We start from the raw sequence: 21,350 nt of genomic DNA on the forward strand, positions 1-21,350 counted from the left end.
AAAATAATTTGTATAGCACACATAAAATATATTAAAAACATGTAATCCGTTAATGATTGGGATCACTATTACAGTACTTAATTACAACTCGCAATATTCCGCTTTTTCGTTTCTTAATTTTAATTCACGACAATTTATCTTTTAATTACTCACCGCGAGAAACTTGTTCAACAGTACTTTCACTTGTTCGATAACATCAAGTCATGAGAAACACCGAAAATGTTTTGCATCTTCGAAAGCGAATATGACAAGATTAATCGTTAATAAATAAATGATAGCCTTGCGATGGCAATAAATTTGTACATCCGGTTTGTTACCTTATAAGGATATAGAATTTCTAATTAAAATGAAGTCGCACAATCTAGCACACATCAGAGACAAAATAAGGAGGATTATGAACCTCGTAAGGAACGTATTATCATCACGAGTCGTATTACGTATTGATTTTCTGAAAATTCGTATCAGGTAAGAGAAACGCAGAATATTTTGTATATATCGATAATATTACGATGTTTATTTAATTGCAGTAGATAGGATCTAAGTAGGGCCTCACATTTTTAATTAAAATCTTTTTTCCATGTAGTTAATAACGCACATACACGTACTTATGGCGTTACAGATACGAGAGAAATAAATATTTTAGTATATTTTTGTAACATTCCAATATTTACGTCATTCAGTTCCACGTTTTGTAAGCGACATAATGTCAAATAAATAAAGCACATATTCTTCGAGTATTTAATCATAGCACTAAATATTTTCAAAGATTTAGTATAGGAAATAATGTGATAGGATGTCAAATTATAATTATATTTATAAATACAAAAATATTGCTTTTTGTAAACATGGGATAAAACGGGGAGGCTTCGTTTACTTGTTATTTTTTATTTACATTCAATTCGCAATTTCAACCGATATACGATAAACATTGCCAGAAACTATTTTTACACGAGTTCGACCGTCTGGCTACGCCAATGTTTGATATCTTCGTCTAACTATTATCTTGAATGGAAAATGGAGAGTTTAGCTCCGAGGAAGATGAATGGTATGGAATAAATTGGAATGCAACATTGCTACTTTGTCGACGAGGAGACGAACGATGTGGAAGCACTTGATGTGACGGCGGGAGGGCGAATTAGGCTCGATCCACAACGCACACTGCAAACGTAACTAACTTCATATCATTCAGTGTCTTATGGTGCAACCGTATTACTGACGTTACCGATCTATGCGATTTCTGAAAAAGCAAAGGCTCGAAACAAGATCTTTTCGTTGCTAAAATTTCTATCACGTCGATAACTTTAACTAATACCATCTGTTGTATGAACAAATCTTAACATGGTTAGAGAAATTCACGTAGAAGGGGCAGGGCAAACGACCAGCACTGCGCGACCAAGCGAAGATCGCATTGGCGTAACAAACTTTGAATCGCTCATGCGGCCAGACGTAATGCTTACCTTAGTGTGCGGTAAAAGACCGACTTATAGTGTGATATATCGAATAGAGATTGCCATTTATAACTTGAACAGGACAGGGATCTGCCGAAGACAAGCTCCAGACATTGAAGGACTTATTTTTTTGTATTTCGTTCGACCGATCTCATCGCTGACGGGACGTGTCTTCTTTCTCGCACACTGATCCTCTCACCTTCACTCGTGTACCATCTTTCTGATACCTCTTTTCGTGCCCTTTTTACTTTGTCGAGTACTCACGTAGCCAAGCCTCTGGTTCCGTCTTGCATAAACGACGATGCACCGGAGCTAACCACTTATCTCAATGTCATTGCACTTACACCTCAAAACCGAAAGGTTCGTTGTCTCTTGAACTTTGATTTTTATCGTCTGAAATTTGAATACCAAATATTTACGAAAGTATGGAGTAATTACGATTATCTTAAATACGTACATGAAGTTAAAACTCGCTGCACTTTTTATTAGCGGATTCAATTAACATTAAATTAGTCTATACGATATGATCGGCCTATAACCTATAGTTTATAATCGATACGATAAAGGGTAGTTCGAAGACTTTCATATAATAGTGCCTCGAGAGCAACTACCGTATAAAAATGACAATAAAATGAACATTGTGATAGCTGAGCAAATCTTATATCTATTTTCACTAATATATACTATCAATAACATTGTCGCGAACAAGTCATTCCTGGACACCTTCACAAATTTTCTCTTTGTCACCTTCTTCGCGTTACTAAGCTATTGTTTTCATCAAATTACACATAAGTGAACTTCCTATGTATAAGCACTGGCTTTCTGTAATAGGGAAGGGATTACATATTCTATAAAAGACTGGTGTGTTTTGGTAAAATCTTTTCTAATAAATTATGTATATGTATGTATGTATATTTTCAAATATACAGACATACATATCTCGCAAATCATATTTCGGTCTTAAGACAGGGTGGCTTGACGTTAACAACAGTCAAAGAAGAAGAAGAGACTTTGTCGCAATCAAATGTTGCAACGTTAATCGTGGAATTAGAGAAATAGCAATATGATTCCTCTTTTGTTTTCCACGCTGAAATTTCATGACTCTAGTCGTCAGGATCCGTTTGGTCGGGTATCTTGCAGGCGATTAATCGCTTGTTTTACGGTCTGTGACCGTGTGTTGCTATTAGAAGACGCAGAGCTACAAACTTTGTGTGTAATTAGTTATGTCACTATGGTACTTAACAAGAGAAAATGATGACTACTAGGGAGTGTAATAAATTAAGCCTTTCTTACAAGAGTAACTAGTAATGCATGGGTTAAGAAGATTGATTGCTTTGCAACTGCGTTTTCGAGGAACTGACATTTGTTATAGTATCGTCGGTGCTGACGAACGAAGACTTCGGGCAACTTTACTATATCTTGGCATTTTTCTTTTAAAAAATCTGTAAAATAAAGGTAAAAACTGTACTAATACCATTCGGAAAGATCTGGACTTTTCATTTTGTAATTACTCAGAAAGAATTCCAAAAAGATAATGTATTCCATTAAGTATCATTTATAAACCGTATCCTATTATTACGCATTGCGCTACCTTCGATTCGTTGACGCATTCGTACAGTTCCGAAACCAAATATCGAATTGCTTCATTTATAAACTTGGCCGCCCGCGGCTTCGCTCGTACAGTATTTGGATTTATGTTTATTACTCATTGTTTGAACACCCTTTAAGAGTTGAATTTTAAAAAACGGTCCAACACACGTTTATTTATTTTTAACGAGGAGTTGATATGCCGAATTTCACGTTCCTAACTGTGGTGGACATAGAGATACGATTATCCTGTAGAAAAGTTTCACCCCTTTTTGTTCCTTTAGAGTCACATTTTTATTTCCACAAATCCTTTCTTATTCCATGTCCAAATTTCACGTATCTAGATACAGCGATTTAGGCTGAGCGTTGATGAGTTGATCAGTCACTTTTGTATTATATATACATACATAGAGATAATTGAAAATTCAACAATTACAATGCAAAGGGTCATACTCAAACCGTTTGTGTTTCACGCGGCTACGTGGAGCGGACGAGAACGAGGCAATCAATGAATGCGAATACCGGAGTCATGAGGACAAAAGGGTAAACGCGTGAACAAGCGGTAAAAAGAGAGGAAAAGAAGGCACGGTGACGGAGGAGAAGAAATACCGGTAGAATTTGTAACCTAAGACGGTGGAAGCATTGGCAAAAACCTCGACGTAACAGCGACATGAATGTGTAAACCGCAGCAAGGTATTTTATTCCAGAGCACAGAACAATTTACGATGTTGCATGCGTGTGTTAACATATGGCTACGAGATTGTTGTATGTTCTCCGATGGGCATTGCGCGAGAATGTATTGACCGAATCGTGCGTATACGTACGACGAACATGCGATCGTATGTGCATGTTTCCCGAAAAAGATCATCTTTGATAACACCTTATAAGTTAGCGAAGCGATAAGTAAAATTATAAATTGAAAGATCAAGCAGTGACATTGATTTGGTCAGGAGTCGATATTTTGTTTCTGAAACACATTTTTATTTTAATCCTTAATCAGTACATTCATTGCGTACATATCGTTCTTTAACGATCTTATGTTGAAATAACTTGATAATTATTAATAATTCGTGAATTATGAAAAATTGTACGAAACTGACAATATCGGCTACAATTCGTTATGGTTACATCGATGGATTAATACGTTCTTTGTATGCAAATTATAAACCAGTTCCTGAGACTACTTTTTTTTATTTAATACGAAAGTAAAAGTCTTAAATAGCAGTAGTGAATATAATCATCTTTTCATGCCAGATTATTATGTTTGAATTATCAGAGACGGTTGACGCGAACGATGTAACCTTAAACTTTGGATATACATCGATGGGACGTAATTACCATTATCGCTTCCTACGTCTCTGATAAGACACATTCTCGTTTCTGTACCACGAATCGTACTATCAATATCGTTTAGTTGGGTTGTTAATTAAATCTTGTTATGCATAGCTTTGGATTAAAATTAGCAACAAACGTAATACTCGCGAATTCAAATAAAATAAAATACTAATTAAATATTTATAAATATATTTATAAAATAAAAATATTAATCCTGCAACTAGGCTATTATACAGATTAACCTTTTAGTAATTATACACGTTTTATTATGGAATCATTTCTAAATATATTATACAAGGTATAAGATATCATTTTATATATTGGAAGAGAAATTTGACCATCTATGGAAGGACTGTATTTTATTCGTTGCTACTCTACGAGAAATACACCGAGCCTGTTACCTTCGGCATTAGAAATTCGAAGTTTTTCTAACGAACGATCTTTGCTTTAAAATGGTAAAACATAGTATATCCGTTTCTATAGATTTCGTCTAACAGTACACTGTATTCTTATTTCGTATAAAAAAGATGCCAAGTAATGAAAAATTTTAAGATATTAAAAAAATGACATTATTTGTAATATCATCACTTCTCTCAATTTTTCAATTTATGGAGTTGATCGTCATGGCTTCTGAACGGCTCAAACACATATCGATGATCGTTATTAGCACCTCTACTTGTCGAATGAAATAAAAATACTTATGTGTAATTGGAGTTCATATAATAGCGGCTCATGTTCAGATAAGTCAATTCGACCAATATAATTGGGCATTAATTGAGATTTCGTTTCAATAAATAGAATTTATACGACTATACGTAATTAATGGTCTCCGGATACGGAATAATTTCGTAAGTAAGTCGAAGAAAGTCAAAATATCGTTCAATTTCCAACTGAAGTCTGACATGTCTAAACTCTGAGTGTTGTGCCTTTCGAGTAACATTTTACAACCATGTGGCGTTCGTTCTTCGAGTAAACGGACACGCTTCGTTTGGAACGTATTCTGCTACCTGCAAAACAATTTATGAGACGCGTATTGTCCCTACACGACGTATATATTAAGTTGTCCGAAAAGTTTCTTACGTTTTACAAGGAGATAATAGATGCATAACATTTTTTGTTTTATATTATAAGTATGTTGTTATAAAATGGATCATACATAATTCAATGAAATAATATAAAATAAAAAATGTTGTGTATCTATTATTTCCTTATAAAACGAAAGAAACTTTTAGGACAACCTAATATATATATATATTACGATGATCCACGCACATTACGTTTCTCGTTCATGCAACGGGTATGTATAATGCACGCTAAACGAATCAAATCATATACAACCAGATCGGCGATCAACTATTTTTGCCGGTATAGTCACAGGTGATCGTCAGCCTGTCCAGTTCAACCGCGACAGAAAAGTTATACTTTCTCGCCGTGTGATCAATCATTACAATCGGCACTCTTTCTTTTTCTTTTCAACCTATTCCTAACTCGCGTTCACGACCCTTATTCATTTTGCAGGAATGACTATAATCGAGACGAAGATCAACAATACGCGCTGTTTCGCGACCATTTGCAGTGTTTGCGTAGCTTCGTGTGTGTCATCGATTCGAATTGAGGGAAACGCGTGCGAAGAAAAGAACAGGAATGAAAAGAGAAGAAACGAAAAAGTCAAACGATGTTATTAATTCGATTGCTACTCTTAAGATGAAAAGTTAGCAGCTTATGAGAAGAATTAATAAATAAAGTAAGATTTCAAAAATACATATCTATGTACTTCTTGTATATAAAAACTATGTAATTTTCGTATGTATTGCCGAAGAGTAGCAAAGGGCTATATGAATAATTTAAATTAGAATATTTTTCTCTAATGTAGCCTATTTTCCCAAATAATGGTGAAAGCAGCTTTTATTTAACGTTACACAACGTAATGACACGATGGCACGATACTGTTTTATCATTGTTCGAGTGACGAATGTGTATTCTACAAACCTTAATTTTATAGAAAGCATGTAGTTTCGAAAAGTCGACATTAAAAGCAATAGACAAATAATTGAGAATGATCCAAATATTCTGGCAACGAAGTGTTTCGCTCTCCCTTTATAACTTCGCTAACTGTGCCAGACATATGCACATGATATAATTGATACAACTGATTGTCAGTGTAAACACCAAATGAACAGGTGACAGATAACGTTGCCAAGTACAGGTTAAGACAGTGTATAAATTTGTTGTGTCTAATACCATACAGTATACAGTGACTAAACTTGGTCTGCGACGTAGTTATGTGCTGTATCTTTATATCATCACGCAATTTTATTTACCATTATCTTAATACACTATTAGTAGCAATCTTACTATACTTGTAATAGTTATTTATTATTTTCCATAATAGCTTCGCTGTTTCTTTTATTATATATCGATATTAAATCTTAACGAACTAGCTTATTTGTTGATAGGACTGTACTGACAATTACATTTTTAATATATGACATTTTTAATATAGTAAGATGTTAAATATGTTATAATTTGATTGTGAGTTCTTTCCTCTAAAAATATGTCTTATGTATTCTTACTTTCTTTTTATGTTTTTGAGAATAATTGCCAAAATAATTTCGAAATACATTGGACAAATTATGGCTATCATTCTCATCATAAATATAATATTTATCAAAAAAATCGGTGCTCAAAAAGATACTAATTAATATAGTAAACAATAAGTAAATGTTGTTTATTGAATTGTTAAATTATCTAGCTAGAAAACAATACACTCGAAACGATAAACTTAAATAACATGTAGCTCATGTCCGATAGCTTAGTATTCCACAGATTCTTGGAATCAACAATGATTCCAATGCACGACAGCAGTCGTCTAAATGCCGGCTTCGTTTAGGTGCGTCTGGTATTGACAAGAATACACGTAAGACACTTGTAATTTCATACCATCTCTACCATGTAACCAATCCACGTTAATCTAAAGGACTTTGACCTCGATTTGCGTAAATTCTGCAGAAAATAAACACTGCCCACACGAACAACTGACGCTCCAGTGCTCGTCAACTTTTTTTCTTTAACGTCGTTTATGGAGATAAAGCGAAACGGCACATCGCAGAGAAATACATTCACCTAGAAAACGTAGTCGATCGAAGGACATATTTTGTCACATTCAACATACTCGCGTGTACATCGATTGTTTTACTCAAAACAAACAATAAAAAAAAAAAAAGAAAAATAGTTTCGATATTTCTAATAACTTGAAATCACATGTGAAGTCGATTAAGTCAGCTATAAATGAATTAGATTATTTGGCAGAATATTTTCTTAGTCAAATCCTTGCAAAAATAAGAATTTACAATTAGGATTGGAATACCACGTTAAACATTCTATATGCAACGAAATACGGAATGGCTGTAAAAGTGATAAAATCTGATAAAAATTCATATTTCCACATACGTAGGTGACAATGCAGTTTATATGTCACCGAAATGTAATATACATTCAACATAAATTACATATAATTGAGAGGGATGCAAAGAGACACAAAGAAAATTGAAATGCACTGGTTCGAAAACGTATCTTTAAGCATCTGTGCGTGCATACGAACACGCATATGTACATAAACTTGTGTAAACGTGTAATACTGCATATACACATGTTGGTTGTTTATGAGTAACAAAAAGCCAAAAGGTAAGACAACATAGTAACTGGAAGGAAGGAAACACGTAAACCTTACAAATGGTGTGTAAGACCCGAAGGGAATGAATAAAACGGAACAAGATAAAGAAAAGAAACAGCATTTCCAAGAAAAAGTAAATATAGAGTTAAGAATAAAATAAAAGGAGATAGAGAAAAGAAAGAAAAAATTGTGATAAATAAGCAAAACAAACACGAAAACTATCAATGGACAAACAATGTGTTTGATGGCAAATATTGTTTGCAGCGCAATATACAGATTACACTTAAAGTATTTCAACGTTAAATATATAAGGTCTTTTCAAAGATCTAAATTCCATTAATATTTGGTCCTCGCTACATCGTGCAATTTTCTATTAAAAGAGAAATTTAAAGGCGTTTGGTTTTTACACGCGATTCTCGTGCAGTTCTCTAGATCGTCAAAATAGAATTGTCTACTATCACGCAAACATTAATCAATATCTTCTTGTACATGTACCTATTTTAAAAGTTATTTTTTAAACGGATTCATACAACTTTCTCCTGACTACGTATCTCATAACTTCGTTTATTAGCGTCATAAAAAATAGGATTGTTATCCTTGATATATCAGGTAAAGATTAATTACTTCGAAAGGTAATGCATTCCTCCAGTCGTAGTTTCTATCATGTACATTTTAATTATTTTGTATTGTAAAATATAGAATCAAATATTTGTATTACTATCTAACTAATAAAATTTATTATACAAGTTATTTACGTTGTATTGTGCAGGAAATTTTTTCACGAATTTGTAAAATACACATTATGGATCGAAAAACGTTAAAATATGATACTATAATAAATTCGAAAGTAATTTTAAAATACAATATTATATCATTAAAGACAATAAAATAATTTGGTAGAAACAAATTTTTAACATGTAAAAAATATAATTTAAAACAATCAAAAGAACACTTTTGCACTTATAATATCAAGAAACAATTCAATTGCCAAATGGTAAAATCGAAAATATGCCACTTTTCAAGTAGTCCTACATTTTCACATAATCGTCGAGTAGCAAATAAAATAAGGTAACTCTCGACTCGCCGCTACGCCCGAGTCTCTGCAGTTTTATTGGAGCCGAAATATCACTTCAATCACAGACGTCGAGATTCTCGTTCTTTTTTTTACAAAAATCTTTAGCCATTCGTATCGCACGAAATATGCTGCGTTATCATTACAGGCACGAAGTACTTTTATGCCGATTTTGCTAACATATCTTTCCTTCACAGTTTGGCCACCAGTAATTTATAATTTCATGGTAATTTATAATAAATTTATAAGTTTAAAACATTTGGTTACACAGATTGTTTCTTGATTAAATTAAAATCTTCCATAATTAAAAACGGATTGAAGATTTTGTAAATGCTAAATCTGATAAAAATAAATATACAGTCGGTCACAAAAAGATGTAGACACTGTACAAATTTAATTTCTGAGCACTGTATTTTCAATAAACGCACAAAGACCAACAAAAATGTACATCATTGTGTTACACTACATTATATAGATAATAGTGGAAAAATCTTTTGAGTGTTTAAATATTAAAATAAAAACTGAAAAAGGACGTATTTTTCCGTCACAAAAAATTTCGAACACAAGATATACATTCAAGAATTTCTTCATTAAGCGTTGCCAGTGTTTATATACAATGATCGTAAAGAATGCTTCGTTCAAGTTTGAGCACGCTAGATTGCAAGTGTATATTAGTTTTGTTTCCAATTTGTTTAGAACGAGTCGCAAAAGCTGGCATATTTACAAATTTTGAAAGACGAAAATTAGTGATATTTCACTGCGAAAAGAGAAAGTCAATTCGTGAAATAGCGAGTATGTTAAAGAAACGTTTGGAAGAAGAATGGAAACAAATCAGTGTTGATTATCTAGAAAATCTTATTTCCACTATGCCAATACGTTTACATCATATCATCAAATATATGGTAGACGCAACTAGATATTAAATATCCGCGAATAATTCTTACTATGTTTAGTTTTATATGTATAATTCAATTGCTTAGTTTTGTGTGTGTAATTACAATGGTATTAGTGTCCGAATTTTTTTGTGATCGACTGTATATATCTATATTCATATTTATTATTTTTCTTATTATAATCCACCAGTATCAGAATTGATTTTCGATAATTTCGATCTCAAAGACGCAGCACGTTCTGGAAGGCCAGTTGAGGCTAACGAACATCAAATAAAGGCACTGCTCGAAGCAAATCGTCGCATAACAACACGGGAATTATTAAAAAATTGAGTTTATATAACTAAATAAAACCGAATAAAAAGACCGTCTTCAATTCTCATACAAAAAAAAAAAAACAAAATTACATTCCAAACAACTCAATGGGCGAACCGCATCATCAAGTATCGTGTTTTTCAAAGCATCATCCCAAACGATAGAATTTAAGTAGTCACACACTCCAGTGTAATCACCACGTTTGAAATCGCACTTATAGGTAACATTATTATTAGTAAACGTTGCGTAGAGTGATGGATGAACGTGCAATTGCATAGTTAAGGCAGAGTAGTATAAATCACATTGGAGTAAGGGATCGACGGATATAGATATCACAACGTCATTGATGTTAGAGAAACTCAAATCCAAACAAGAGGCAACAGAGTTTCACGTATAGTTCATTTGGGCTAAACTGCAGAGATTAAGGTTGTTCACCAAATATTTGGGGGAAGACGCTATCCCTCGAGTAAAATCGAATTCGAATGGAATTTGACCACCCCACTTAACACAGGGCTGGTTGAAATCACCCGGTATAAATACGCAATTGTTAAAATACAGGTCAATAATCTTGATAATACTATTGGAAAAATCTGAGTATAGGGAGAGTGGCTATAGACAAGAATAACGAGAGAAAAGGTGCAGTAGAAAATGACAGTCATTGAAAATTAGAGTAATATATACCCAAACATAAATATAATAGTACACCAATACATACGAGTTGCGATGTTAACAGGGTCGAGAAAACAATGGCGAGTTACTGGAAAAAAGAGTTAAAAGGAAAAGAGCAAAAAAACTGACTAATAACTTGTGATCGCGTCAGCTAATTGGATCAGAAATTCCATTGATATACAGGTATATCAGAACATAGTGCAGACATCTAGAAGATATCATCACCATATTGAAGGGGTAAAATGTATATATAGTTTGAGCACTGAATGGCTATCGTGACAATAATACGTTAATAAACAGTCGTGAACTACCTACTAGTTCAGACGAAACTAATTTCATCTGCCAAATCTTTTGATCCACACGAAAATCGATAATTTTTAATTGCGCAAGATGTAATCAGATTAGTCAGAGAGATTTACAATTTAATTGGAAACAATTTGACGTAAGTGCTCCACGTAAAGATTTTTGTCACTGATCCGGCATCTGTGGAATGCGTAAAATCCGTTTCTACCGTAACGACAACAATTGTCGTGGTTCAATCAGTAAATTTAGTCGCAAGTAAAGTACTATCGGGATATCGCATGTGCACACGTATCTTTCGTTGGCTATCGCACGGTGAATCCACTCGGAGGACGTTTTACGATCGTCATTTCACCCCAACCACTAATCCTAACTTCCAACTCATCTAAACTCCACGTTCACCCCTGCAACGTCCCTATTTTCTCAAGTCAATAGTTAAGAACATTTGCTGTCCTGTCTTAATTACATATATGCATTGACCTATTTAAGTGACAAATATCGTAATGGACTCAAACCAAACTTTGTGATAATTTGAAAATTCTGTATGTGAGCAATGTATTTTGTGGATTGTTATACATTGTATGAGTTAAATTTCATACACACTTACAACGTAAGGTATTCGTTATAATATTTAGTGAGCAAAACAAATTTTTGCCTATGTTTCATTTAATTTATTATCATATACAAACAAAAGTACTGGCAAAGCAGGGATTTTCGTATAAAATTCTTTGTAAATTTATATATCTATGTATAAATTTATATAGACAAACACACAGCCTATATTGTTAGACAATGGATAATTTTTAGTACACCGCACTGTACGATCAATTTAGTGATCAAGTATACTCTTACGATTGCATATCGAAATCCTAGGAAAATCAATATTTTTATAAAATTAATTTGAAAAATAACAATACTGCAAAAAGCGTGTGTTAATTAGATAGACTTAGTTAAAGGATAAGAATCAGAATTTATGTAGGAATTTGTAACGATATTTATCTATTTAATAGTAGAAGAACAGTGGCTCGCATATCTATAAACTAAGAAAAAGATATATAAAATATTTTATTTCACATTGAACGATTGCTATAAACGCTTTGGTTAAGTACATATCTATAAAGCGAGAACGCTAGAACGAATAGAGGTATCGTTTATATAAAACGAAGGAAAGAGGGGTATTAAATATAAAGCTGATATATATATATATTTATATCAAATCGTTTTTGTACGGCAAGATTCGTTTTATGACTTGCAGCTTGTTCGCGACCACATTCGCACGTACGTACTCTGTTTCCAGACTTGCGATCTTAATATCATCGCTAAATAATATATAAAGTTACGTGAAGTGTGTCATTAAAATGCATGTCACGTCTATCGTGATAGATTTGAACGCTGAAAGGGAAATTCATTATTTGCGTTACAAGATGTGAAATACTGCGATATCTATGTATATTGCTTATAGTATATAAACAGAAATATTATGTATAATATATCTTTTCACACAAAATTAGAATATTTATAAATATTTTTAAATAGAAATATTTCTGGTCCCTTTGCAAAACAAAATGAATAGCTAATATTTAGGAAATCAAGTTTTATTGCTTTACAGGAATGTTATTATCCCAAGCTATGAATATTCCCTGTGTGAATAGAAGTAGCAAATTATAATATTTAACCTTTTCCTTGACTTCAGCTGTATTTATTTCGACCGTTAATACATTGCAACGTTTGAAAACGTACAAAGATTTACAGCAGTTGTAAGAAGTTAATGTATTGCATAATTAAATTAATCTTACATTTATGGGGAGAGTAATTATATTGTTACTCACTCAGGCGAATATTATCAAGGTTATGCACAGGTTACTTCACATTGGCTTCACGTAATTACACTTGATTTATTAATAAACTAAATTTATGGTATTATCGAAAAATCCATCTTTCTCCTATCGTGTAACTTAACATACTACGATATTTGAAATTTTATTCTACACACCATATTAACAAAATTTGCTGCGATACTAATCGAAGTTGATCTCGGTTGCGTTCGGTAGATCATCGAGTTCGTTTGCTGACGATAATTGATGCATTTAAAGACGCAACACTCTTCGCGCGCAAACGAGCTTCTTACTTTTTACCGACGACACATGCTTTTGTGCACGTGCGTCAGTCAGATAGATTCAATCGTAAAAACTTGACGTTCATCTAAACCCGCGTGCCACCTCCATTTATCCAACCACCACTCTCCAACGAAAGACCTCTCGCTCTCCTGAGAGCCGAGTGCCCAACGTGCCTCCTCCCAGTGCCAGAGACGTGCCCCCTCCCAGCCGGTACCCGCGGGCTACCATGCACCTCGTCGGCGTGCCGCTGCTACCAGCACTCTTAGTGAGTTACGGGCTGCATGCAAGTGCGCATTAAATGTGTCGGTAGTGTGTCGTATTCGTTCCACTCGCACTTTTCCACGTTTCACCATCTAGATTCTTCTCTCAGTATATTACCAAACCATCGCTTTTCATTCGAACGTATTCCACCCGATGGAGCTACGTCAGCCGGATACTCGGCATGCTTCTTCACGTTCCTGCACGCTGTTGTGCGATGTATCGTGATATTTCTTCGCTATAGTGTCAGAAAACTTTCCAAGAAGAGAAAGGGATTCGCATAAGGCAATACGGTCAATTTTCTATACAATCTCGTAGTCTCATATTTTGATGAACATCATCGACGAAAAAAGGTAAAACAAGAATCAATTGTAATGTATTCCAATGGAGGGAACTGCCGTTTCTCATTACATGAAGGGGAGAAGCAGAAGTAGGAGGAGAATAGAGTAACACACGGGCATGAGAAAGACGACGGTACGGGACGAGACACTTGAAGTGCGCGGCGCGCAGGCGGAAGTTGGACGTGCGTTGTTATGTTTTTTGCGGAACTAGATGTGCGACGTTGTTATTTGCCACGGATTTTTCGATCTGTCGTTTTCATTTCAGAACTAGTGCGTGGTGTTAATGAGATCATGATCTTTGTTTGAATTGTCTTTATCAATCGTTCGAATCAAAACAGAGAGATAATATGAAAAGACTGAGCAGTGCAACAGGCCAGCGAGACAGTGTAATAGAAACAATTAGGAAATAAGAGAAGGTGACAGAAAGAAGGAAAGAATATTTACCAACGAACCGGTGATTGCTATCGTATTACGTAGTTTTGCGTTTGTGTTGTTAATAGCAATGTGCATGCGTTGACGTATACGTGTACGAAAAAGACAAGACGGAATACAGAAACATGTCGGTCTGCTGCGCGCGCATGTGATTGTTCTCCCGCGAAAATGCAATACAAGGTTAGTATTCATCGTATAGTATCAACTAGTATACGTATTTTTATATAACGTGTGTAACGCGTTATTTTATCGAAAAAACTGTCATTCGGTGGACACATAAAATTATAATTCGAGGTTATGTGTAATATAGTGTTTTCTTGACGGTTGTGGTTTTACACTTCAAGCGTCAGCGTTCATTGGTTGCAAAGAACCTGAGAGTATAACAATCTCGTCAGAAGAAAATTTTTACTTCGATAACATTAGGTAAGATCATGGTATTTTGTATTTCTTTTTGATTTGCTTTTGGTTTCTTTTTATTCTAGTAAAGCGTTGATCATATTTCAAAGTAGTTATCAATTTCATGGCCGTTCATTTAGGCGTGTCGCTAAATTGTTGGTTTCTGTATACGGTAGCTGAGTCTTTATACATATTTTGTACACATAACCAGATGCGTTTGAGTTGGTAATAACTTCCCACGAATAATGCATCGCAACCATTCGTTTTCCCTTGCGCTATTGCAAAGTTTTGAAAAGGAGACACGACTGCAATATTATTGTAGCTATGTACACATATTCAAATAGATTCTTTAAGTGCTTCATGTGCAATATACACTTCATGATACGTAAGGAAATTGGGGAAAATTATCATTTACGTCATATAGTAGTATTCTACATACATATAATTCTGCATTCTATTCGTAATTGTAGTTTCAAGAAATTTAACGATTAACTTAAATGTATACTATCCGTAACAAAATTATAAAACATGTTTCGTGTTTCTTGGTATGTTATTTACCAAAAATTGTTGGTTAGTGCTTCTCGGTGTAATAAAGTGACTAAAAAATCAGAACGAACAAGTTACGATATGATTATTTCTTTGTCGACAAAATTTCTTGTGCTTCTAGCACCAGGTACAACTTTTTTCAACTTATTATATAGAATAAATTGTAATAATTATATTGTATAGAATAACGCGAAATTGATAGTGCTATATTTGTCAGCTTATCTGAATGTTTTGAGTTTTATACTACGAAAGAGTTGATTATTAAATACATAAACTAGCTTTAAAGGAGATTTAAAGCATTCGCTACATCGCATCATAAAATTATCAAAATTATCAGAGATACATCCTTTCAGAAGACATAGCGTACAGCCAGGTGTCTCGTTTCTGTTAAATACATATGTATGCTCTCGCAGAAAGATATTGAAATGGAAATAAAACGCTAAGTCGGAAACTATTTGTAATTATTTTATAATTTTAAATAATATCTATTTTCCAGCTGAAATTTTTACAAACCAAAAAAATCATTTCTAAAAATTTTAATTACGCTTTGATAATTTTGCAACACTATGCAATTATGTAACGATATTTATTAACATCATAGATCATATATCAGAGTATTTTTACAGAACTACTTTGCTATCAGTTAATATGTCTAATAAAAAAATATCCCGATACTACTTTTTACATAATACTATTTGTCATCAAAAGTGTTTTTTACATTTGCCACTAATATATTCTTATTTACAATTACAAAAATCATATGCTGCTTTATATAATCGAATTATAAATACAGTTGACCTTTGACCGATCACTCACGAATCGATCTATTCAACTTGTCTAAACTTTTTATCGTGACAAATAATGAGATTGAAAGAAAATGGAAATGTATTACTCATAGACTATTAATTGTAGTCAATTTAGCAGTTATGCTATTATGTGATAAAAATAAGAAAAAGATGCAAGAAAGAATGAAACAAATGAAGAATATAGAAAGATATCTTTCATTTATTATCGTAATATTTAAAACTATCTGTATTCTTAGCCATTTAATGAGTAAATAGAATAAGTAATATATGTTTTCTCTTCTTTATTACTTTCAAGCAGATTTCTTTTTTAATTATGGGAAATATTTTGTGTTTGACTAATTGTTAATGATATTAATAGATAATTAAAAGCAGATATAATGTTAAAATTTAAGAGCAGTTTCACCAAAGATAAATACACTTATCATTCAGTCAATTAATAAATTTTATAAGACAATACTATGTATTGTATATACTCAACATTGTGTATAAAAGTTAATTTGTTTAATAATGCTTTTTTTGTATTTTACTTTACTGTAAGAACACAATATTTTATTAATAGCATAGAAACTAATGCTTTTGATAAATAATAGATTATTTTAGATTCATTTTTAAGGAGTAACGTGTCACGTGTTTAAATCCCGCATTATTCAAAAGTTAAATATAGTTTTCAATGTTTTGAATATCTTAGTGCTAATCATGTGATGCACGTATTTGTTTCTGCAGAAAGCGTTCTTAGTAATCAATATGTGTATGTTACTTATTATAAATTTTAGATACATAGGTTTATGTTGCATTACAATATAGACGGCTAATGACTGTATGTATATCAGAAAATGTATCGCACTAACTGTAGTATATCACTTTTATATGTTTGTTATTCTATTTTATCTATATTTGTTAGCCATATTTGTTAACCTAGTTTGTTATCCATATTTGTTAAGCCATTAACCGAATCATCCTTTAACTAGAAATTTCTGGTGAAAATCTCTTTCGAATAATTACAAAACTAAAAGTTAATAAAAATAAATCTGTTTTAGTTAACAAAAGCGAAGATTTGTTTCACCATTAAATATTATAACGACTATGATATACGTATTTCGAATATCTTACATTACATAGATAAATATAGATAATTCATTTACTTCGGTTAATAGGTTAAACCGCGAGAAAATATTTCCTGATAAACATTTTTGCCCTATTGTTCGTATCGTATCATCGCTTACTAAACGCTATTGGAGCGTAGCTAAGTTGGAAGAGAGCAGGGACGATTAATCATGGTCTTGCCGAAACGAAGCGAGAATCTGCTGAATGTATACCTAACATGGCGCAACATGTATTTCTTGCCTCTGAGAGTGCGGTTTTTCGATGGAGTGAATCTTCACGGTGAAGATTCATTGAGAAACAAAAAGAAAGAAGAACCGAAAGAATTAAACTGGTCGATATATAAAAGAAGAAGAACGAACGAATGAAGTATTCGATTCGCGTTTCGTTCGAAATTGGCCGATACGGTTTGATATTGCAGAAAGAATCAAAGAGGAGCAAAGGCAGTCGATAAGAAGATTGCGACGTCACTTAAATAAATTTCTGTTAATGGTTTTTGATATTATATGATATATCCAAATCGCATGATAACGATAAATTAAAAAAAAAAAAACCGATAAGTAAAAAATTGTAGATACAATTGAAAGAGCATATTCTTTTTTGACAATTTTATAATTTTTTGTCAGATTGAATAATCGAATAATTTATAATTTGTAAATTTTACTCGTAAAGTCTTATTTCTTTTATTAACAAACTTGTTATTGCTACACAAAGATATTTATTAATACTAACAATTAATGACTTGTAAAATTTCGCCAACAATACTGATTGAATTGTGCAAGACAGCCCTGACCGTATAAAAATATACTTTTTTTTATTGTCACTTAATTGTTGAAAAAGTAAAATTAGTTTTTTTTTTATATAAGATTCTATTTTGATTCAAAATTGCACTTCAGAAAAATGTAAATAATGTTGGTTGATACAGTAGAATTTCTCTCTTTATTTATCTGAACGATTTTGATTTTAATTAATGCCCGGTTTACTGAACTACCGATTAAATTTATTTATTTGTGCATAAATACCTATTGAACGAAAAATCATAGTTATTTTCTGTAAAATCGTTGTTTCTCATTCAATAAACATTCAAAGAGGATGCAAATAATGAAAAGCTGTAGTTATACATTTATTTTATATCAATAAATTTTTAGTATCATATTCTTGTAGTCAGGGATATCTCAGAACACAGTCTGTTATCAGAACTGTTTTTTTATGACTGTTGCAAGTAATTTCTACAGATATTTATAGTGTGTTTTAATAGTGATAATTCACATTTTAAGACAAAATCTGGTTAAAGCAGAGTCTTCATATTTTTGAACAAATATATATACATACTTTTACGCGATTGCAGCGAAGTGTACCAACAAGAAACATAGTTGACGTTGGAGAAGACATTGTTTATTTCGTGACCGTTGCAGAACCGTGAAGAAGGTTACTCGTTTGTTTTCTTTTGTTGGGCTGGATCACCGCCGGCACCTTTGATGTTGGTACCCGAATTATGTATCATTTCTGTGAAAATGGAAAGGTTATAACTACGAAGAAGGCAGAGAAAGAGGAAAGAAATAAAACGGTAGTTCTGTGACACTTTATGTTTCCGGATTCTTGTTTTACCGGTCTATTAAAATATAATGTTATTTTCTCCGAAAAACGTTACATCTTAAGGCTTCTTTGTTATCTGAAAGAAATTGTAACGAGTTCGTGCAAAATGTTTATACTATGTCCAATGTTAATGGACAAAATTCAACCAGATAAAATACTCGCGAAAATTCTTTATTACCTTATTTTGTTCTTGCTCCTATTTGACACTCGCTACTTCACGCTTCTTTTATGTTGTTTTTACCGACTAACCGTTCCACTGCGCTTCCTGTCGCATTGTTTTTTAATAGCAATAATTGTAGGTAAGAAAATACGTTCCGAAGTATGACGATTACAAACGTATGAAAAATATGTACACGAACAATTGAGAGAGATCTTGAACTAAAGTGGAATATGTACCTTAGTGTATAGATACACATATAAATTTAATTGTAATTCCGATTTAATTTATCAATTTATCATTACAATTTTTTTAATGGAAATAATAAAGAATAAAATAAGAAGAAATAAAAAATTAGTCTTTGACTTTTACAGACAAGTATGAAATGTAATGTAGCGTTTACTATGTCGTGTAAATTAACGATTAAAATGTCTTTATTAGTTGAACACTCTAGTGCTAAATATTCTAGAATACCTGATTTTCTGAAATCGAAGCACTTATGCAACTGAATTGAAAGTTTTCACTTTTAAATATGGGAGTAGACTAACGTTTATGTATACAAGATACAAGCAGTTATCGATCCATATATGTATCGTGGAAACCGAGACTAGCATGTATTTTGTTACTTTGTCCAATACGATAAGATAACTTTTTTCAAATGATTCCACTATTGATAAAGATTTTTGCAAACGTTATTTGTAGTCATCGAATCATAGACAAATAGAAATTTTCGAAATTATTTCGTAAATCAAGCATAATCCATCATCACTATCCACCAGCATTTCGCAAAGTGCTTCGTACAATATTAATTATAAATAAAATAAAGAATTTCAGTCGCTATAATTATTGTTTAAAAGATTCTACCACTTTCTTTGAAATACAATTTATTTCGCTTTAAAAAATCATTGGTCCTTTTTGCTTTTTAATACTAATCTAGGTAATGTACCAGTTTTAAAAGAAATTACGCAACACAAAATGCTATATTATATAATACAATTTCATCGTTATATTAAATGTGATTTTACCTTATGATATAAAATATATAAAAGAATAAGGAATCAATACATCTAAAAATTATTAAATACTGACTAATTTTGAAAGATTAGTTGGTGAAGTGGAGAGAAGTTGAATATGAAAGTATTATTACTGTAATTTGAAATGTAATGTATAATTGAATTATATATATACATTACATATGAAAAATATAGTTTAAAAATATAAAATTCAGGCTTCTCTTGCATTAGAATAAAGCAAATCTACCAAAGAACTAAGATCAAATAAGAATTTATTTATTAAAGTAGACCTGAATTTTATATTTTTAAATTCTTTACGATGCATCTGACGATACATCTGAAAACATTTCCGAGACGCATTGTCATTCGGTCAGAATAAAACTGAAAGCGGCTTACCTGACTTTATTAACATCTAATATCGTTGCGGCCTTCACCATTTCATCTGATGATTTCCTTATATAAGACAATTTATAATCGTATATTAGACTATATGTTAGATACTTTGCGGTTAATAATTTAACTGTACCTCCCGTGTAAGTTTCCAACACTCGGCTTGTAAATGCCGTACTTTTTCAACGAGTAAACTAACTGCTTAATTGAATTCTGCGAATCTTGCGAATCTTTTCCTCGATACGCGAATAACGGGTCAGACTCGAAATATTCTCTGGTCACTGGGCGATCGGTGCTGACGCGCTGATTTGCAACGAGTGCACGTTGCCAGTCGAATTCGTCGCCAAGCTCTTCTTCGTTGCCACCATTGATATCTTTTTTCACAATAAATCAATTTTTTTATTGCACTATCACTCATCCTTGTACTATCGAATCGTCTAAAGTCGTCGTGCTCGTGTAAGACACCTTTAGCGAAATTAGGAAACTACCAAAGCTCAAATGCTCCTGCTTCGGTCAATAGAAGAACCAGAAATAAAATAAGCGCCACACGTTCGTGGGTTTAACGTCCCTTACGTACTATGGGCACTTCAGTTGACCAATACTGAATCCTACGACGACGGACTAGCTTGTTGATTGGCTATGCTTCAGAATTATAATGTGTATCCTGTGTATGATCACTGTGCAAAAGTCTGTGGCAATAATAGCAACAACGGCAACTTGCACAATCTCTTTTTTCTGTAGATCTTTCTGTAGATTTTTAGCTCGGAGTTACGTTTTATAGATACGAAAAAAGAAACTACTTGTGAGAAACTATTATACTATGTAGTTACACATTGTTCGTAATATATGTAGACATATATGTACATACAGGTCACATATGCTTAATATTCAATAGGTTTCAGATTTCA

At 32.7% G+C, this 21,350-nt stretch overlaps 1 protein-coding gene and 1 long non-coding RNA gene across 9 annotated transcripts in view; one reads left to right on the forward strand and one right to left on the reverse strand.

Annotated features, from left to right (window-relative positions):
* Positions 1–484: 484 nt before the first annotated feature.
* Positions 485–21,209, reverse strand: LOC126921686 (uncharacterized). 3 transcript variants are annotated; one of them, XR_007712510.1, is made up of 4 exons: positions 20,579–21,209; positions 20,449–20,505; positions 18,619–18,792; positions 485–1,841 (listed from the first exon to the last, which is right to left on the reverse strand). It is a non-coding gene; the product is annotated as an uncharacterized LOC126921686 (long non-coding RNA). The 3 variants fall into 3 exon arrangements; XR_007712509.1 differs by having other exon boundaries at positions 485–1,237; positions 1,458–1,841; positions 20,449–21,209; XR_007712508.1 differs by having other exon boundaries at positions 20,449–21,209.
* Positions 13,552–21,350, forward strand: part of LOC126921671 (doublesex- and mab-3-related transcription factor A2) — a 105,918-nt gene continuing 98,119 nt past the window's right edge. For 2 of the 6 annotated variants that reach the window (XM_050733418.1, XM_050733424.1), the window contains exon 1: positions 13,553–14,617. The gene's annotated coding sequence lies outside the window, so the exon portion shown is untranslated. Of the gene's footprint in view, positions 14,618–14,781; positions 14,861–21,350 lie in introns of all 6 variants that reach the window. The other 4 variants (XM_050733419.1, XM_050733422.1, XM_050733423.1 and 1 more) reach the window with 4 other exon arrangements.

This window comes from Bombus affinis, chromosome 11 (genome assembly GCF_024516045.1).
Source record: "Bombus affinis isolate iyBomAffi1 chromosome 11, iyBomAffi1.2, whole genome shotgun sequence".
NCBI lineage: Eukaryota > Metazoa > Arthropoda > Insecta > Hymenoptera > Apidae > Bombus > Bombus affinis.